General features: G+C 36.8%; 1 long non-coding RNA gene across 1 annotated transcript in view; it reads left to right on the top strand.

The window, feature by feature from the left end:
* Positions 1–3,310: 3,310 nt before the first annotated feature.
* Positions 3,311–18,136, top strand: part of LOC139702118 (uncharacterized) — a 30,900-nt gene continuing 16,074 nt past the window's right edge. The window contains exon 1 of the long non-coding RNA XR_011704716.1: positions 3,311–3,523. This is a non-coding gene — a long non-coding RNA (uncharacterized lncRNA). The remainder of the gene's footprint in view (positions 3,524–18,136) is intronic.

Genomic DNA, 18,136 nt, shown 5'->3' with positions numbered 1-18,136 from the left:
TTGGTGGAACTTAACACAACCTGTCCATATTTAACTCATGAGTAGCCTCCTCTTCATTATTCCCTGTTTCCAAAGCCTCACACCATAGTGCAAAAAAAAAATAAATAAATAAATAAATAAATAAAAATAAAGAGAGAGAGAAAGCTGCATCCTGGTTTTGAAAGGGTTGAAACTGAGTGAAAAACAAAAACACTTTATAGTTTTTACTGTTTCATTACCCAAGACCCTAATTAAAACTTATTCATGGCAAATACTCAGCCACACCCAGCTCTCATTTTATAAACTGATGGAAGTGTTGAAGAAGGTCTTATGTGGGCCTCCTTTGAGAAGAATTTTCACACTTTTTAATAAGTTTGCAGTTGATTAGTACTCTAATGAATCTCAAAGTCCTCTCAAAATATCATGAACATACAACAAAGTATCTTGTTCTAATTTTTGTGATAGACATAAGCTGCTTTGTCATTAATATCCATCAAATGGATGACATTGGCTGAAAATGAAGAAAAGATTTATTAAATTTAGCTTCAATTCTATTTATGAGACCAAAATATATGTAGGAACATGAAAAAGACTAATGTCTCTATGTTAAAGAAATCGATTTCCAGGGTGCCAAGTGGAAAAGTGTAATTGAAATTGACCCATTAAATGATTACATTATTTGTGTACCAAATCTAATATATTTCATAAAACTATAGAGCTGTTTCAGTAACTACCTGCCAAACTGTATATATTGTTCCTAATTAAGTTTTATAAATGTATTTGTAGAAATGTGAGGTTGCAGAATTGTCCAAGTAATATGTCTCTACATTTATAAAACCTGTTCCAGAGAAATAAGACAAGGCAGCACATTTCTAATCTCATGACTATTTCATGACTAGTGAAAGCTATAATAAACAAGATGACAAAATAAATATCCAAGGGAAGTTCCAAGTTAAATTTCTGAACTAAACTTGGAAATACACCTATTTCTTTCTTATTTTTAAGCATTTCATCTCCACAGCCACACTTAAAACCTACTCTAGTAATACCAACTAAGTGATTTTCATGATTTTCAAACATGAAGTTTCCTTTAATCATGGCAACTATTCTGTGAAACAATTCTTATTGTTCCTATTTGGCTGGCAAAAGATGATGAGAAACTTGATTAAGTTAGAAACATTTAATTTTATAGTTGTTTTTAATCTCACTCCCCTATATTATTTGTGAGTTTCTGATTGGTGGAAATAATGCCCTATTCATCTTTGTATTGAAAGAATAAAAGAAAATATGTATTGTTTTGCAAGTGACTTAAAGATTCTTTCTTCCTTGATTTTGTTTTGTTTACATTTAATTTTTGTTGAAATTGAATAATCCGAAGACTTTAACATATTTATTTTATTTCATCAGAGTATAGTTGACAAATAACAATTGCATCTATTTAGTGTACAATGTGATGTTTTGAGATATGTGTATGTGCATGCGTGTGCGTGTGTGTGTGCACCACGTGAAATGGTTAAATCTGGCAAAATTAACATGTCATTTATATACTTATTACTGTTTTGTTGTCAGAACATTTAAGACCTAATCTCGTAATAATATCCAAGTATTCATTATTCTTAACTATGATCCCTATGTTATACAATAAATCTCTTCAACTTAATTTCTCTTGTATAATTGATATTCTTTTGTACCATTTTACCAACATCTCTCCTTCCACGCGTCTCCCCTTTTTTCCCAGCTCCAGGTAACCACTGTCCTACTCTGTGCTTCTCTTGAGTTCAACTTTTTTTTTTTTTTTTTGGTACTAGGGATTGAATTCAAGGGCACCACTCAATCACTAAACCACATCCCAGCCCATTGTATTTTTTTATTTTGTGACAGGATTTCACAAAGTTGCTTAGGGTCTCACTAAGCTGCTGAGGCTAGCTTTGAACATGAGATCTTCCTGCCTCAGCTTCCTGAGCCACTGGGATTATAAGCTTTTGCCACTGCACCTGTCTTGAGTTCAACTTTTTAAGATTCTGCACGTAAGTCTCTAGAAAATTCTAAGCTAATTGTAGATCTTTGTAATTTTCCAGGTAGAAGCCCTAGTTTGTGTGTCTCATTTTTGTTTTACAAAGAAAATATGATACTCTTTGGCAGAAGATGTTCTCCTTCACATAAGATGACTTACTGGCCAATTTTATTTTTAAAAGGTTATTTAATATAAAACATGCACAAAGAATTATTTTACATATGTACAGAGATGAATAAAACAAGGTTCTTGAGGAATTCTAGAAAATTACAAAATAGGTTATTTGTCACCCTGGAGCTTTCTTTCTTTTTTGTCTCAACAGCTTATTCCCTACCCAGAGCTATCTTTCTTAAGGAGAATTACATAATTCCTGTGAATCATTGGGACAGGACTGAGAAGGAACATAATGAGATGATACAGGTGGAGTGAGTGTCATGGGCAGGGCAGGCTATAAAGATTAATCTCTCCTGCTTCAGTGCCTGTAGGGCATTGTGTCCACAGAACAAAATTGAAGGCAATAAGCAACCCAGCAAAGCAGTTCTTCCCCATGTCAAATGGCTGGGAAACATGGGAAAATTTATGACAGTGAATTCAGGAGGAGAAGACACACTGAAATTCAAGAGGGCAGATGGTGCATTGAGATTAACTTGGCTTCAGTTTGCAACTCTGTGTGATTCCAATCAGATTCTGCTCCTGAGCTGTGGAAAATGGCAGACTTGGTTCTCAGACCTAGAGCAACAGGTTAGCTAATTTTACAAAGAAAGGAACTTAAACCCAGGGAAGATCAGAGGTCTAATTTCGACCAAGGTTGGTGCTAAACTAGTTTAAGTGTGATTAGTCACCCAGAGTCATGGTTAACTGGCAGCTCCACATACTCATCTATTCAGGATAAAAGTTGATCCTAAGGCAGTGATGGTACTGAAACTGTAGGTTGCTGTATCAGTTTTCTATTGCTATTCTAACACTGTACATAAAACACCCCCAAACTAAGAGGCTTATTAAAATAAGTACTTGTTTTGTATATAAGTTTATGGTTCTGCTGATCTGGGCCAGGGTTAGCTGATTGCAGCTGAGCTTATTTATGAGTCTGCAGTTGGCTGGCAGAGACTGGCTGGGGAAGGTCAAAGATGGCCTCATTCATTTGGCTAGCTCCTGGTTAGGGTTTTGGGGGTTACTAGGACACAGGTCTCTCCTCATGTAGACACTTAGCTGAGCCTTATTCTCATGGCACTGGAATGTGTTCCAAGAGAACGAGCGGAATCATGCAAAGTCTTTTGAGGTCTGGACTCAGCACTGGCATACTGGCACTTGTCCCTTATTCTACAGGCCAAAGTCACAATCACATCTCAGATTGAAGAAGTGAAAATAAATGGATTTTACCTCTTATTAGGAAAAGGGGCAAGGTTGCTTTGCTAAAGACACAGACGTAGGGAAGAAAAACTGTGGCCATTTGGCAATCTACCACATTTGGGACCATAAATTTCAGCCATAAAGAAGAAAGTGTGTGAGGTCTCAGAGCAACAGGAACAGGTAGGTTTAAGCTCTTCTTCCAATGCCAGCTATCAAAACGTTCTTTTTTTTTTCAGAATATTATCTGAGCTTATTGATAAGGGATAAACATATGACTATGGTAATTCACAGGGGAATCATTCTCTTGTTAGGGTATGAATAACCAGTAGCCTGCTTAGAACAGCCTAGTACTTGTAGATCAATTTAAATTGCAATATGTTATATGCAGTTTCCTCATCTGTGAAGTGTGGATAATTATAATACTACCTTATATGGTTCTCAAAAGGATTAAATGAGTTAGAAAATACTTAGGATCTCATACACAAAAAAGAATCAGCAGTTGTTAGTTGTTTTTGCTATTGTTGTTTTATTATCACTAGTTTAATTATCCTTATTTTTGCCCTTGTTAACCTAAATCAGATGATAGAAGTCAATGCAAAATATTGAGAGTAATAATGCTTTTGAAACTGAAGCAAGCTTCTTTCCCTTTACATAAAAGACAGCTCTTAGCAAGACAATCATTGTTAGTGTTTTTCTTTTTCTTTTCTTTTTTTGTTACTGGTAAGGTGATGAATGTGTGCCAATTGGCTGTACTTTCAGAGGAGCACAGTTTGAAAATCATTGCTCTGTCTAAGAGACCAAGGATCACAAACTCAAATGCCCACAAGGCCTGGCTGGTAACATGAATGAGCAAGGCCAGTAGGCTGTAATTCAGTAGGGAGCTTGGTACTGCGGTGAATTGGAGCAACATCTATGCATAAGAAGGCCAATCTCAGAAGTGGCTTTGCCATGGTGGAAGGAAATAAAGAGGCTATTTCTTAGGATCACAGCTTTTTCCGAAGGTAATCCGATTGGTCAGAGGGACAGAAAATAAACATGATTTGAGTTGTGAGATAAGATCATTAAAGCTCTTGCATTTGACACGGGAGTCTTAGGAAAATTTGAATTTAACTTGGTGACACTGACTCAGTGGACAAAACAACTTTTTAAAAATGTAACAAAAAATAGCATAAATCAGTAAGTAGTACATGAACATATAAGGAATGCCAGGACAGTGGGTGCCTGCTATGGAGAAGCTGAAGCTAGAGGAATAACTTCTTGATTTGGGGAATGAGTGTTCTCTGAAAGAATGAAAGAGTGGCCTGGGGTGCAGAGGACCCGCAATGTTAGGAATTCTGTGTGTTTACTGTAGAACTCTTTAGAACTATGTCATAACAAAGCACCATGTGATAGAATAAATCATTCTTTGTTATAATGAATGCCAGCAGGTTTTTCTCAACAGTATCCCATCCAGTAGAGATGAATCTGGACTGTTTGTATTTATGTCAATGTATCTGTGTAGTCAGAACTAAATTAACATCATCTACAGATATTCCTGGAAGTCATATATATGGATTGTTGTCCTCATGTGGTATATTTAGAATATATTCTTGAATATTACTCTAACTCAAAACTTGGTTTTCATTAGGTTGTGTTGTGTCTCTACTGTGAACTCATGAGGATTAAAATGTACTTTGGCTTTAACGTATGATCTTCTCTCCCATGATCAACTACTAATTTGGCTTTAAAGTCTCAGCCACATCCCACTCCTTAGATGGGTCTATTTCTTCCCATGCTCCCAGCAATTCTCCTTGGAGCTCTTAGTTTTCCCCTGTAGGAGACAATTGAGCTCACAGCGTTCTTTCTCCGTTAAGTGAGGCTTGGTAATGGTTCCAGGCAGCATGTTTGAGTGTGTCCATGTTTAGCCCTAGAATTTTTTCCTTCAATGCTCTTGCTGAGCCTTTCTCCACTTAAACCTTCTTTGATCCCAGTCTTTTCAACCAATCAGTAATTTTCTGGTGCTAGGCATCACCCTGCCTGGTTCACAATAGGGGTTCCGTGGTCAAATTCCTACTTTTATCAGAGAGAGAGAGAGAGAGAGAGAGAGAGAGAGAGAGAGAGAGAGAAATCGACCTACCTTTGGAATGCTGAAGAAAAGATCATTTTATTTTCCTGATTTAGAAGTTTAGAAGGCAGGTTCAATGTCAACTTGTATCACCTCACACAAAGACCTGCCCTGACCTCAGCTTGGTTTCTTCTCCATAAAATGGGCTCTGAGGGCAGCCATATCAGCCACCAAATGAACAATGGCTTGTGTTCTAGTCTGATCAGAACTCTTAACAGGAAGTCATTTGGCTTGTCTATACCTCAGTGTCTTCTTTCACAGAGTGATGCTTCACACTGGATGATTATCAGTGTCTTTGGCACTATGATTCTAATCTATGTTAGGTGGTAGGGAACCATTATAGGGTCTTGAATGACATAAATTGATATGAGGATATATAGGAAAGACTGGGTTATTTTCACCAAACACAGATTAAACCACCATTGTTCTTCCAAACATTCCTATCACAGTCTTGGCTTTTCAAAAGTTTTTATACTTATAAAGAAAGTAGATCAATAAAAAGCCAGAGGAGAGTGGAAGAAAAATAATAGTCATACAAATGGGAACCCCTGATTGGTATATCACATATTCTATCCCTCCAGGCATTCTGAATGTGTGTCAGAAGGTCATGTGGTGAAGATAGAAAAGGAAGAGGAAGAAGATGTGGAGATAAGGTGAATCTTTTAATAAATCAAGATAAAGAATTCTGATGCATCCATTTCAGGGTAGGGACTGTACTGCTAATGGAACCGAAAGTCTGCCAAATCCTTTGATTTTTTAACTCCACGCATTCATCTCCATGCAAGAGATGGTGTTTCAATCCATCTGGAGAGGATGGACTGACATCCAAAAGCTCCCTTTCTCTTGGACAGAGCTTAAGTAGGCACTGCCAATGTTTGCCTCTACGACTCTCCTTTTGTGTGCTTTCTTTGCTGACCGACTGTCTAATAGTTGATATTTTCTTTTTCAGATATGTTTGTTTATTCAAACAGGACACAGTCCAGCTCTGCTGACTTTGGAGTCATTTTTTTTTTCTCCTTTGAGTGACTTTATACATCTCTGCTTTGCTTCACTGTAGGTTAATATCACTCTTGATTTCTCAGTGGGGAATCTTTTTCCCTTTCCTAGAACATGAGGAGTGAAAACTTCACTGAGTTCCCAAGTAGCAACAAGAAACATAGAGAGGCTTTCATTTTCATCCTTGGCATAACTTGTACACAATCTCACATGAAGAAATTAGGATGTATTTCCAAGTTAGGTTCTAGTTCCATAAACCTTTGTGGGACTTTATGAGAATCATGTTCTATGAGGTCTTTCTTCTCAGTTATTATGACAATGACTTTTATAAATTAATAAGCATCATTTTACCTCCAGCATTACATATTCAACTTTGCTGTCTTTCAGCTTCATGAGAGTACTTGTTATATTTATTTTGTCCCCAGATCTGTGGGGCATCAAAGTCACAATGCTATTCTTTCGAAAGCAATACTGAACTGTGCTCTGTCTCTAATCCCACTCCTCTCCATCCCTCTTACTCCCACTTCCCAATCTCCTTCTTAGTAAAATGGTATGCAGCTTCCCCAGAAGTATCTGTATAGCTATTTTGCCTTATTTTAAAATATTATTATACTTTTAAACACACCATTTTTGCAGTTGTATATTTAATAAGAGCTGTTTGAATATTTTTTGAAGGAAATGTCATCATTTGCCTAAGGAATTTTTAAAAATATCACCCAACACTCTTCACATCTTCTTAAGTCTAAATTGTCCTTTATCTAGATCTTTGTCCCAATGTAGTATTAACTTGCCATCAGCACTGTAAAATTTCACTGTGCCAGAAGTCATAAGCTTTCCTGAATTTACCCAGATGATGGTTTGCTATTTTTGTAAGAGAACACTGCCATTTTGCCAAAAGTCTTCTGTCTTGCAGAAACTGGCTGCCAGTGCTGATTTCTTGGGCTGCAAATAGGGCAACAGCTGTCCCTTCTATACCAGGCTGTTGATCCGAGGCTGCCAAAGAGGCATTGTTCTAGAAACAGATCCTATGATAATCAGCTCAGCCAGCCACGTAACTAAAGTGTTTTTATATCTTGGACTAGCAAAAAGGAAAAAAAAAAAGATCAAAAATAGATATTATTTAATTTCATAAAACTTTTGTTAAGCCTCTGAAGTTTACTTGTTTGAAGTCTAGTTAGTTCCATGAAAAATAGCAATGTCATATAGGGAAAATGACTCTGAATTAAACAAGCAGAGAACTGCAATTCATCCTTGCTCCGTCTTGTTGAGATACATATTCTAAATCCCTTTTCGAAAATTTGGTCTTACCACGTATAAAATGAGGCTTTTTTTGGCCAGATAACATTTAAGGTCTTTTGGCACTAATATGATCAGTGAGCACGTAGCTCTTCTCTTAGAAAAGGGCAATCTTTTCAAGGGGGTGGTCTGTTTGTTTTCTGTGGGTGGTGAAATTTTCAGAGTAAGTTTTTGTTAAGCCAATAAATCTAACTTACAAATATCTGGGTCTAATTAACTAGACAAAAAGATCAAATATTACTAGAGGAATTTCCAATCATATTTTAACTTGCCATTTATTCAGACTTTTTATTTGGACAGCAACTGCAAGCTGAGTGTGGGGACTCTTCCAAAGGAGGCATCTGTCTCCTTGCATTGGTAACTCCACAGTTCGTGTTCCTTCTCTCTCTCTCTCTCCCACTCCTCTCCTTTACTCCATGATCTTTTCTGTAGTTTAACAAATGAGCAGATTAATTGTCAGGGTCCTAATGATCACCCCTTATTATATTACTTTATATTATATAATTTAATTATTGAGAGGATCATTGAGTGATTTTATTTTGTAGTTAATGATGCATTTGTGAATTCCATATGGAAACCCAAATTAAGTGTTTATCTTTCACAAAAGAACGAATCCCTCGTATACCTTTGAATCAGCAAATACCTTAAATAGGTTTTCTTGACTTACTGGCTGTGTTTCTGTCTAAAAATGGTGCCTTCCCAAGCAGCTCTTACATCCCCAAGTTTAAACTCTCTCTCTAGTGCCAATGATTGTTCTTTCTAGTTCTGTGAATTTTGTTTCAGTGTGCAAAGGCATAAATCATTTATTTGTTCTGCATGAGAGAAGAAAGGAGAAAAATGTAGAGTTAAGAAAAAATTCTTTTCAAAAATCCCATGAGATGTAGCTTTTCATTAGATTATATAAGATTTTTGCTTACTCAAGCCAAAGGAATATGGAAAATAATAATTAGCCCATAGTAAAGCTACTTGAGGGCTTTTTTAAAGAGTTAAACTGTGGTATTATTTATAGACAAAAAAGGTAATATTTTCTGTGTTTTCTCGCCTCAATTTGTCTTGTTGCTTTAACACATTACATGTTATAATGTAATCTATGAGATAGAAACAATACCAGGAGTCCTAATTAAATTAAAAGTAATTACCAGTTGTACAGATAGGGCTTTCAATTGAGCAGCAGGAAGTTGATATTTTGTCATCCCCAGTTTATCTCCATGCACCGAGCACGATTCTTTGTACCAGTTATTAATGGCATTTTCTCAACGGTCATGAAGAGTGTGGGAAATAGGGAAGGAGAAAGAACAAAAGGAAGAGAGGAATTAGAGAAGGCTCCAGGCAAGACAGAGACAGAGAGGAATCTCTCTGCTGCTGTTCTTCACCCAGGATTCAGGGAGATTTTTCATGCATTGAGGGACCTTTTGCTGTCCTTCACTCACCTATGAAAGAAATATTTGCCCAGCCCATATTTGTAGCATGTCCTAATTTTTCCTGGCCACAAACAGAATTTTAAAAAGAGAACCTCACACATTCTGTGCTCAAGGTTTGGTTTATGATGTGACAGATTTTCCATTTTCACAAGGAAAAAAATATTTCCAGCTTCCAACAGGAATTTAACTTGAGAAAAGGGAGGGAAATGGTAATATATAAAGATTTCCTACTGTCCAATTTCTTATTTTGCTTTTCATCTGGGCATCTTTTAACAATTGGAAGCAACACCACTCTCCCATCAGGAAACACAGTGCAGGATTTTTAAGAGCATTTACAGGGTGATGTCCGTTTGATTGACCGTTATCTTGCTGGCATGCTGCTGCTACAAATATGAGCAATTATTGAGAAAGCAGTCAAATTAAATTTTCATAACTATAAAACTGCATTTTACCTTAGGGGCAGAGTTTCCTGCCTATTTCTACAATCTATTTTCTATGCTTTATATTAAATCTAAACAAATGAATGTTTACCAGTATTAATATTTTAACATCATATGCCAGCCTGTGCCCTCTCCCCCAACTACTTTTTGTCTTTCTAGGAATGTTTTACCGTTGAATTTAATTTTTCAAATGCAATATGGGTCATTTTGGATGGGCTTTTCTTAATGGTTTCTCTCCTACCACCAAAGAATACCTTTGGCTGATTCTTGTTTTAATAATCATACAACATCAACAAGTGGCTTACATGAAATCAAGTTTAATGTTTTTTAGATTATCCTAAGCCTAATAATGCCAATAGGTCAAACCAACTAGAGGACAACGACTATTATAAATAGCAGGTGGGATGCTGTGTTCTCTTCCTGCATCCATGGCCAGTGTAACTTGCTGATTATGTCACAATTTATCACTGAGAACAGGTATTGGCTCTCAGCAGCTATTCAAATTGAATTGACACACAAGATGAAACCCATTTTTGGCATTGCCAGGTCTTAATCTTATCTGAATCATTTGCTTCTTCTTCTCCCAGTTTCACTTGTCTTTCAAAGATCTAGCTCAAATCCTAGCCCCTTTATAAAACATGAAGTTTTCCCATTTTTCTCAGGATCCCATTGCTTTCATTGCTTTTTCCTGTCTGATGACTATGGTCCTTGTTACTAGAGTGGTCATATACTTTGATTATTTCTACAGCCCCAGATTTGTCTGTTGTCTTGAACTTCTATCTGATTAACATTTCTTTTCTCTCTCAAAAGGGTTTTAGGGTAAATAATACATTACATACTTTTCTTATTCATAGCCTATAACTTACATTTGGCTCTTAACAATCTGCCATCTTTATGGATCTAATTGCTTCATGAGTTCTGGAAAATAGGCAGGGCATGTACTGTGTCATTACCAGAAAGAATTTTCAGATGCACTTGGAGGGCCTTAACTGTGAAGGGCTTCCTGGGGCTCTGCTCAGATGTGTGCCTTATTCTTGGTCTTGATCTATCATCCTTCCACCACCTTTATCCCCTACAAGTGATGTCCTTTGCAGCAACTTCTCCCATCAAGTTATAGGAGTTTCTCATAGACAGTGAAGTAAGTTTCACTGCCCTATTCCAAAACCCAGAACCTCCTGTCATTCTGATCACCTTCATTAAGGCAGACATTTGTGGCACCTTTCCACACTCCCTGTTGTCTTCTTACCTATCAAGAAATCACAGAATATATATTATTTAATATGCATGCAGATTCTTCTGATCAAAGTGAAAATTTAACTTTTGTGTAGGCCCACATGCTATTATGTGCTTTAATTTTGTGGCATTTCATAATATTAGAGCAGAAATAAACAGTCCCTGGAACTGTAACTAGGATCAAAGAGATTAAGAGCCTCTTTATTCTGTTTTTGAGTTTCCTTTTGGATATGAAATTGGGCAGGTTGCAATTAAAATATTTCCCAATTCTTTTGTTGCCTGTTCCCTGAAAGGTGAAATTTTGATTTAAGGAAAGGAAATCTTGCCAAGAAGCAGCCTTGGTAAAAGAGAGAGATAGAGGAAGAGACATATCTTAGAACAAAGTGATAGGTTTTTAGGAGTCTGTCTACAGTGCTGTGGGTAGCATGGGGTATGACCTTATTCATCACCAGTGCATCTTAATAGTGAAAATGTTAAGTTGAAGATTTACTCCTGATAGTTGTGTTGACCTTGTTACAGGATCACCTTTTTTGGCATGGATATTATCACTGTATTCATCTTCAACTCTGTTTTAAGCAGGCAAGAAGAAGAGGGGAAGAGGAGGAAACAAACTTTTTATTGTCTAGAGGAAAATAAGCAAAAATATTGTTTGGAATATGGAATACAGATGAAATAGAGAAATATCACTTAATTACTCACAAACATGTTCCTGCAACTTATGTATTTGGTATTTCTAAGAAATTGAAAAAATAAGAAGAGATAAATTATAATTTTTTCAGCTAAATGATTTATTATATTAGAGGCTTCCTGTGTGAAAGAATAATGCAAAAATATTCTGTTTACCTAATAATTGTACACTCTTTCCTTTCCCATCCATTCCATCCTGACATGTCTTTGTGATTATTTCTTTAATTTTTTTCCTACCTTAAAACTTTCATATCAAAGCTGTATGCAAACTGAATGCCACCCTGATCACCAAGGGAAGGACTTTTTAAAATATCCACTAATCTTCAGAATCTTAAACACTTAGGCCAACTGAAATGGCTTTGGTAGGTGGGAAGAAACAAAAGTAAGAAATGTAAGAAGTGATTCATACCTTCCTCATAGTAAAATTTGGGCAGTTGTGGACTGAACATCTGTGTTTCTCCAGGGAATCATTCCTACAGTTTCAGGCAGTGAAAGACATTTTTTGAATCCTTTCCAGTGGCTGCCCACCTTTCTTGGCCACATAGAACAGGGCTAGGCAAATAATCAACAGCACTTTTATCTCTCTCTGTGCTGAGCATTACACTAGGTGCTTTTAGGGAAGGATGCCAGGAGGTGTATATATGGTGCATTGATACGGCTGCATACTCTATTCTTGCTCTCAACTTATTCTCAGAGGTCTTCTTTCTCAGGAGAGCAGCTGGATGAGCTTCCTCTTCCTTCAGTGAAGTGATGCCAAATATTGGTTTCTGAAACTGGCCCCCTGATACATGTCTTTGTTTCCTGAGAGACCCAGGCTTCTACCACCTAGAAAGGACCACAATATATCTGCTTTCTTCATTCTCTGAGCTGCCAATAGATTTTCAGGGTTTTTTGGTGCAATTACCAGCAAATAAAGTTTTAAAAACAAACCACTCTGAGTACTCCTTTTGGCATTATTTTTCTTAATTAGACTTTTTTTTTTTTTTTTTTGCAGGGAAATTATTAAATTTTGATTTAGGATGTACATGAATGGATAAAATTGAGACAATTCATATTTATTTTAAGTCATTCTATGATTTATATTAGGTTCTCATTTTATTTAATTTTTCATTTTTCATTCAGTCAGCCATTTATTCAACAAATATTTGTATATTTATTATTTGGCCAATTTTGTGATGGTTGCAAGAGACACAAAAAATATAGATGACAAGCAGGTTACCTTATGCAATGGAACTTCAACTTGAGAGGGGATCCACATTTTTCAAATTTTGACCTTCAGTTTTAATAATACAAGCTTATTTTAATTCATTAATATTTCATGAGAAACCGTAGTTCCAGATACAGCAATGGATATTGTGGAAGGAGTGTGTTTTGGTTCTTGCCTTGAAGGCTAATGACAGTGTGGTCTCTGATTCAAGCTTATTTAAGAATATTATTAAAAGGAGACAGACACTGTAATAATAAATGAAATGCTATGAGAGGAGAGAAAGAGGACAATTGTGAAAGTGTATGTGGAGATTATAATGGAAAGAATTTGGGAAAGCTTCTTGAAAGAAGACGACTTGGAATTTAAACTAAAATAACATACATTCACAAGAGGGGAGGGGGATGGGGAAACACAGCAAGGCCTTCCTGAGAGATTCAAGCCAACCAACCACCTAGACATCAAAGTAAGTGTATAAGGTTATTTTATAAAAACAGAAAGAAAAATTTCTGCAGACTGACAGTTAAGTGGAGATAGGTAGGTAAAGGCCATGTTAAGTAAGTTGAGCAGGTGGGACACTATGGAATCTGTAAAGGAGGTCATCTGAAAGCTTCCCAGCAGGAAAGGCACATTGGTTTTATGTTTGCAAAAAATAATATTGGAGGTAATATTTGTATGTATTGGAAAGGAGAAAGACTGGAGATCAGTTAGGCAACTACTGTAATTGGTTGCCTAGTTAGTGAAAGATAGTGGGGAGTCCATCGAGGGCAGAGGAAGTGGTAACTGAAAGGAGAGGTTAGACTGGGAAGAGTGAATTAAGGCCCAACTGTCCAGTGAGCTGGTGGTAGTAGTGGGGATCACTGGTTTGTGAATGAAGAGGGATGCTTAAGGAGCATTTTCTAATACTTATGTTCTATGTCTGAGTCACAGATCGGATTTTTCAAGTTGTACATTGTTAGTGCCTTTTGAGACAGCTGTTTTGGTAAGTGATAGAGACACTGCCACAAGGGTAATGAGTTGATTATAAAGTGGAAAAGAGGAATTTTGAATAGATGAGTAAAATCAACTCAATTTTTCAATTACAGAGTTAAAATTTGCCCCCCCCCCCAAAGAAAAAGCATATTTCTTCTCCACTGCTTAGTAAGAACTAATGTTTCTTTGCTGCAAAAAAAGACTTATTTTAATAGTAAAGAGCTACTAACATTTATTATTTATTGAGCACTTGGTATGTACCAGGAACTGCTCTGGCATGAATATATGTACAATGAGAATGCAGATCATATGGATCATGCAGAAAATGGTAATTATAAAACACCAACAGAAGCTTCATTTTATGTTAAAAATTGTATGCATGGAAAAGGTTGAATCTTGATATCTAATTTGTGGGATTTGTCCTGCTTTTGTTTAGATGCACATCATGCAGATATCCTCATGCTAAAAAAGTAATGAAATGGAATATTTTGCAATTTCTGACTGGCTACTTGGCTCTTCTGAGCCCTTAGCTTCAAGGATTTTTCAAAATATATTTTTTCTGCACCACAGCTCAGAGTTGCTAAATCCAGAAATTGAAACATTCTGAGAACCAAATCATTTCAGGGTGAATCAAAGCTCTTGGAACATTGCCCTAGGATTTTGAAGATAGTGTTTAATAGTGAAAAATGTTCCATATTTTTAAGGAAACCCCAATTATGGAAGTCTGTCCCTTCACATCCTGGGCATATAGCCACTGGGGGTCTCGGCCTGCTTTACTCCCTTTGATGAGTTGGGAGACTGTGGCTGCAGGTGAAGTTTCCAGACCCCACAGCTCTGCAGAATTCCTACTCTTTAGTTAGCCCTATGAAAAGGCCTGAGGCTGATGCCTGTTTTCTCATTCCACCTTAAAAAATGAAAAAGAAACCTTTCTTCCATTCTAACCAGCTTCTTTTCTGGCTGCCATTTTAGGGCCAGCTAGGGTGGGATATGTTGGATATGCTTGAGTCGTTGATCACCTGACCACACTCTCCACCACCTGGTTTGTTTTCACTTTTTTGTTCTTGGTGGAACTGGTTGACAGAAACAGACATAGGGGAGAAAGAAATAACATTGAAAAGGTCTTCAGACTGGAAGGAAGGCATGAGCCATGGAATCAGTTGGTGATGTGAAATTACTATCATGTAGTTTGGGGGCAAGTGATTCAATGCTTCTATCCCTCGGTTTTCTACTCTGCAGAAAGAGGGCAATAAAACCTACACATCAAGGTAATTTGGGGAATTAAGTGAAATACACACATAGAGTATATTGGAGGTGATCAACAAATGGGAACGGGTGCTACTATTATTAGTACTGACAATAATAACAGAAGAGTGGAATGAAAACAAAGATGAAGAGGAATGATGTGGAGCCTCCTGGACCTCCTGGCCCTTCCACCAGCTGAAATGCTTATCATTTGCAAAATGCTCCTAGCTTCTTTATATCATGATGGAGGAACTTGACATTCATCCCACAGAAACTTTGCCTCTTGTAAGCAGAAATGTCAGGTAGAGCAAAGCCATATTAACCCAAAATATACTTTCTATCCTCTTTCACTCCAAGTTCAACTCATTTTTCAGAGGCTACTTATGTTACTTTTTTCTTTTTCTTTTGGTATCAGGAGTGTTTAAACACTGAGCCACTGAGAGATAGTAGGGATTCCACTGAGGGCAGAGGAAATGGTAACTGAGATAATAAATGTTTGATGCTTCAAGTTATAAAGTTTTGGAAATAATTTGTTACATGACAGCAGATAACTAATACAAGAAAGGAAGAGGAACTAAAACTTGAGAAGATAGTGTTTAATAGTGAAAAATGTACCATACTAAGGTACCCCAGCCCTTAAATTTTATTTTTATTTCAAGACAATTTCTCACTAAGTTGCTTAGGGCCTCACTAAATTGCTGAGGCTGGCTTTGAATTTGGGATCCTCCTACCTCAGCTTCCCGAGTTGTTAGGATTACAGGCATGTACCACCATGCTCAGACCTAGATTATTTTTTTCTATGGTGCCATCACCAATAATCTCTTCTATGACCTTTTATAAATTGCACTGAGGCAATATATTGCATACTGAATGGTAAGATTCTCTTATTCCTGAAGACGTGGCTTCCAAAAGAGATTAAGATTTTCTTGGGTAAAGGAAACTTGCCTATGATTGTTATACATCCATTGTGGGACCTTGCATGACTGGGCACACAGAGAAGAGCTAAACTAAATACTATAATGAAATAAAAAAATAACAGCCTTAAGTTTCTTATGCAGTACAAAATCTATTAAAGGTGAGTGTGGAGGGCACGTCTTTCCTTAATACATAGTGCATTTTCTCTTATATGTAGAAGGGATCTCTCCATTTTCCTGTTAATTTTCTGCACTCTGACCTCGCTTGCCTCTCCATTCATACAAAAGCATAGGCCCTTGATTTAGATAGGCACTTTAAGATCATTTTATTTAACTTTGACATTTAAACCATGAAGACACTGCAATCAATCCCATAGATGGCAGTGAGAATATTCAAATGAGGTTTGGTGGCCCACACACAGGTCTCCTGGTCTAGGGTTCACATGGCTTTTCATCTTTCTAAATGAAGTGTGATAGCCTTCCAGCTTACTGACTGCATATACTGTACCTTTTTACCTTTTCCTAATCCCCCAACCCCAATGATCAATTCACTCAAGAAATTCACATTCACAGAAATGAAATTTATGTCTGAGCAGGGGTGTCTAATTGATCTCAATTAAAGTTTCCTAGGGTTCTGTGGAGGAATTTCCTGTAAAATTTTGTGTTTCTTTGTGAAATGGATTTTACTTTACATTTCCAAATTTGAGAAGGAGACATACACATAGATCTGCATGTACCTATACTTATGTATGCACACACATACACAGATACACACACACACAAGTTATATATCTTCTCTCTGATAAATAACTCTCATTGTTATTCTCCACAGTTGTTTGTCTTAGTGTAGGCAAAGATTGTGTCAGAAATCAGTTACCACTTAGGTCAGAATATATATGATTGGAATTCAGTAAGAAAATAAGAATGAAAGAGGAAACGTAAGCAAATAATTTTTACAATTTCCACTCTTAAATGGAATATCTTAGTATAATCTTCTCATCTTTTAGTTTCTCTTCCTCTCCTCTCTTGTATTAGTTATCTGCCTTCATACAACAAATTATTCCAGACCTTTGTAACTTGAAGCATCAAACATTTATCATCTCCAACAATTTGTGAGGGTAAGGAATCTTAGAGAAGCTGAGCTGGGTTGTTCTGACACAGGTTGTCTCACAAGGTTGAAGTCAAGCTGTTAGTCAGGGTTGTACTTATCTGAAGGCTCAACTGGGGAAGTATTATGGGGAACCACTTCAGAAAACACTGTATGTCTAAATTCAAATCAAAGAGAGCTTCATTTACCTGGCCAGGAACTGTCACCCACCCATAGAGACTGAAGCTCTGTGAGAGAACAGCAATTTCCTGGCCTGTATCCTGGGAACTTAAAGACGAAAACCACAACTCCTGGGCTTTCCTTAGCGTCATGCAAGCAAGTCAATCACAGAAGTTTAGTGGGACCTAAGCAAGGCTGGAATTTTCCAGTTAGCTAGCAAGCAAGCAATTTACAGAAGCAAAAAAAAAAAAAAAAGCAATCAGCTTGCAACTCAGTTAACCACATCTTGGGTCTGAGCAGGTGTTAGACAATCATATCCTGAGTTCAAGCAGGTGGTTAGCCGGGGTGGGAATCTACTATAAAGTCTTGGGTCACCAAGACCACCATATCCTGGGTTTGAGTACAGTTTGGGGGGTACAAAGTACAGAAAACAATATATTATAAGAAAACAGCTTTCATTTTAGTTTCTCAGAAGCATCTTTTGTAACAGTATTTTTATTTATAAGGCAGAAAAAAAGTGGAGTCTTAGGCCTGTCTATGACAGTTCTTGCTTTATAATTATCTTATCTCACTTATCAAAATCTTATATTAACTTACACTCTTATTGATTATATTTATCAGTTCACACCACAACAAAAGGAGGATCTGTTTCCAAGCTCACTTATGTGACTTTGGTATGAGGCTTCAGCTCTCTATCATGTGGTCATTTTCATAGGGCTGGTTGTTCACCACATGGCTTTCCTCAAATCAAGGGGAGAGAAAGAGAGCAAGAGAGAGAGAGAGAGAGAGAGAGAGAGAGAGAGAGAGAGAGAAGGAAAAGGAGAGAGAGGAGAGGGGGATCATTAAGATGGAATTGTAATGCATTCTATTGTCATATATGACAACTTAAAATTCAAAAAAATATTATGATATTCATATTATAGGATGCAAAAAAATATGGAAGCTGTGGTATCATTTATAAACCAACCTCAGAAATGACAAACCATCATGTACCAATCCTGGTATTATATAATAAGA

Source organism: Marmota flaviventris, chromosome 15 (genome assembly GCF_047511675.1).
Source record: "Marmota flaviventris isolate mMarFla1 chromosome 15, mMarFla1.hap1, whole genome shotgun sequence".
Taxonomy (NCBI): Eukaryota; Metazoa; Chordata; class Mammalia; order Rodentia; family Sciuridae; genus Marmota; species Marmota flaviventris.
This window is presented reverse-complemented; position numbering and strand designations above follow the sequence as displayed.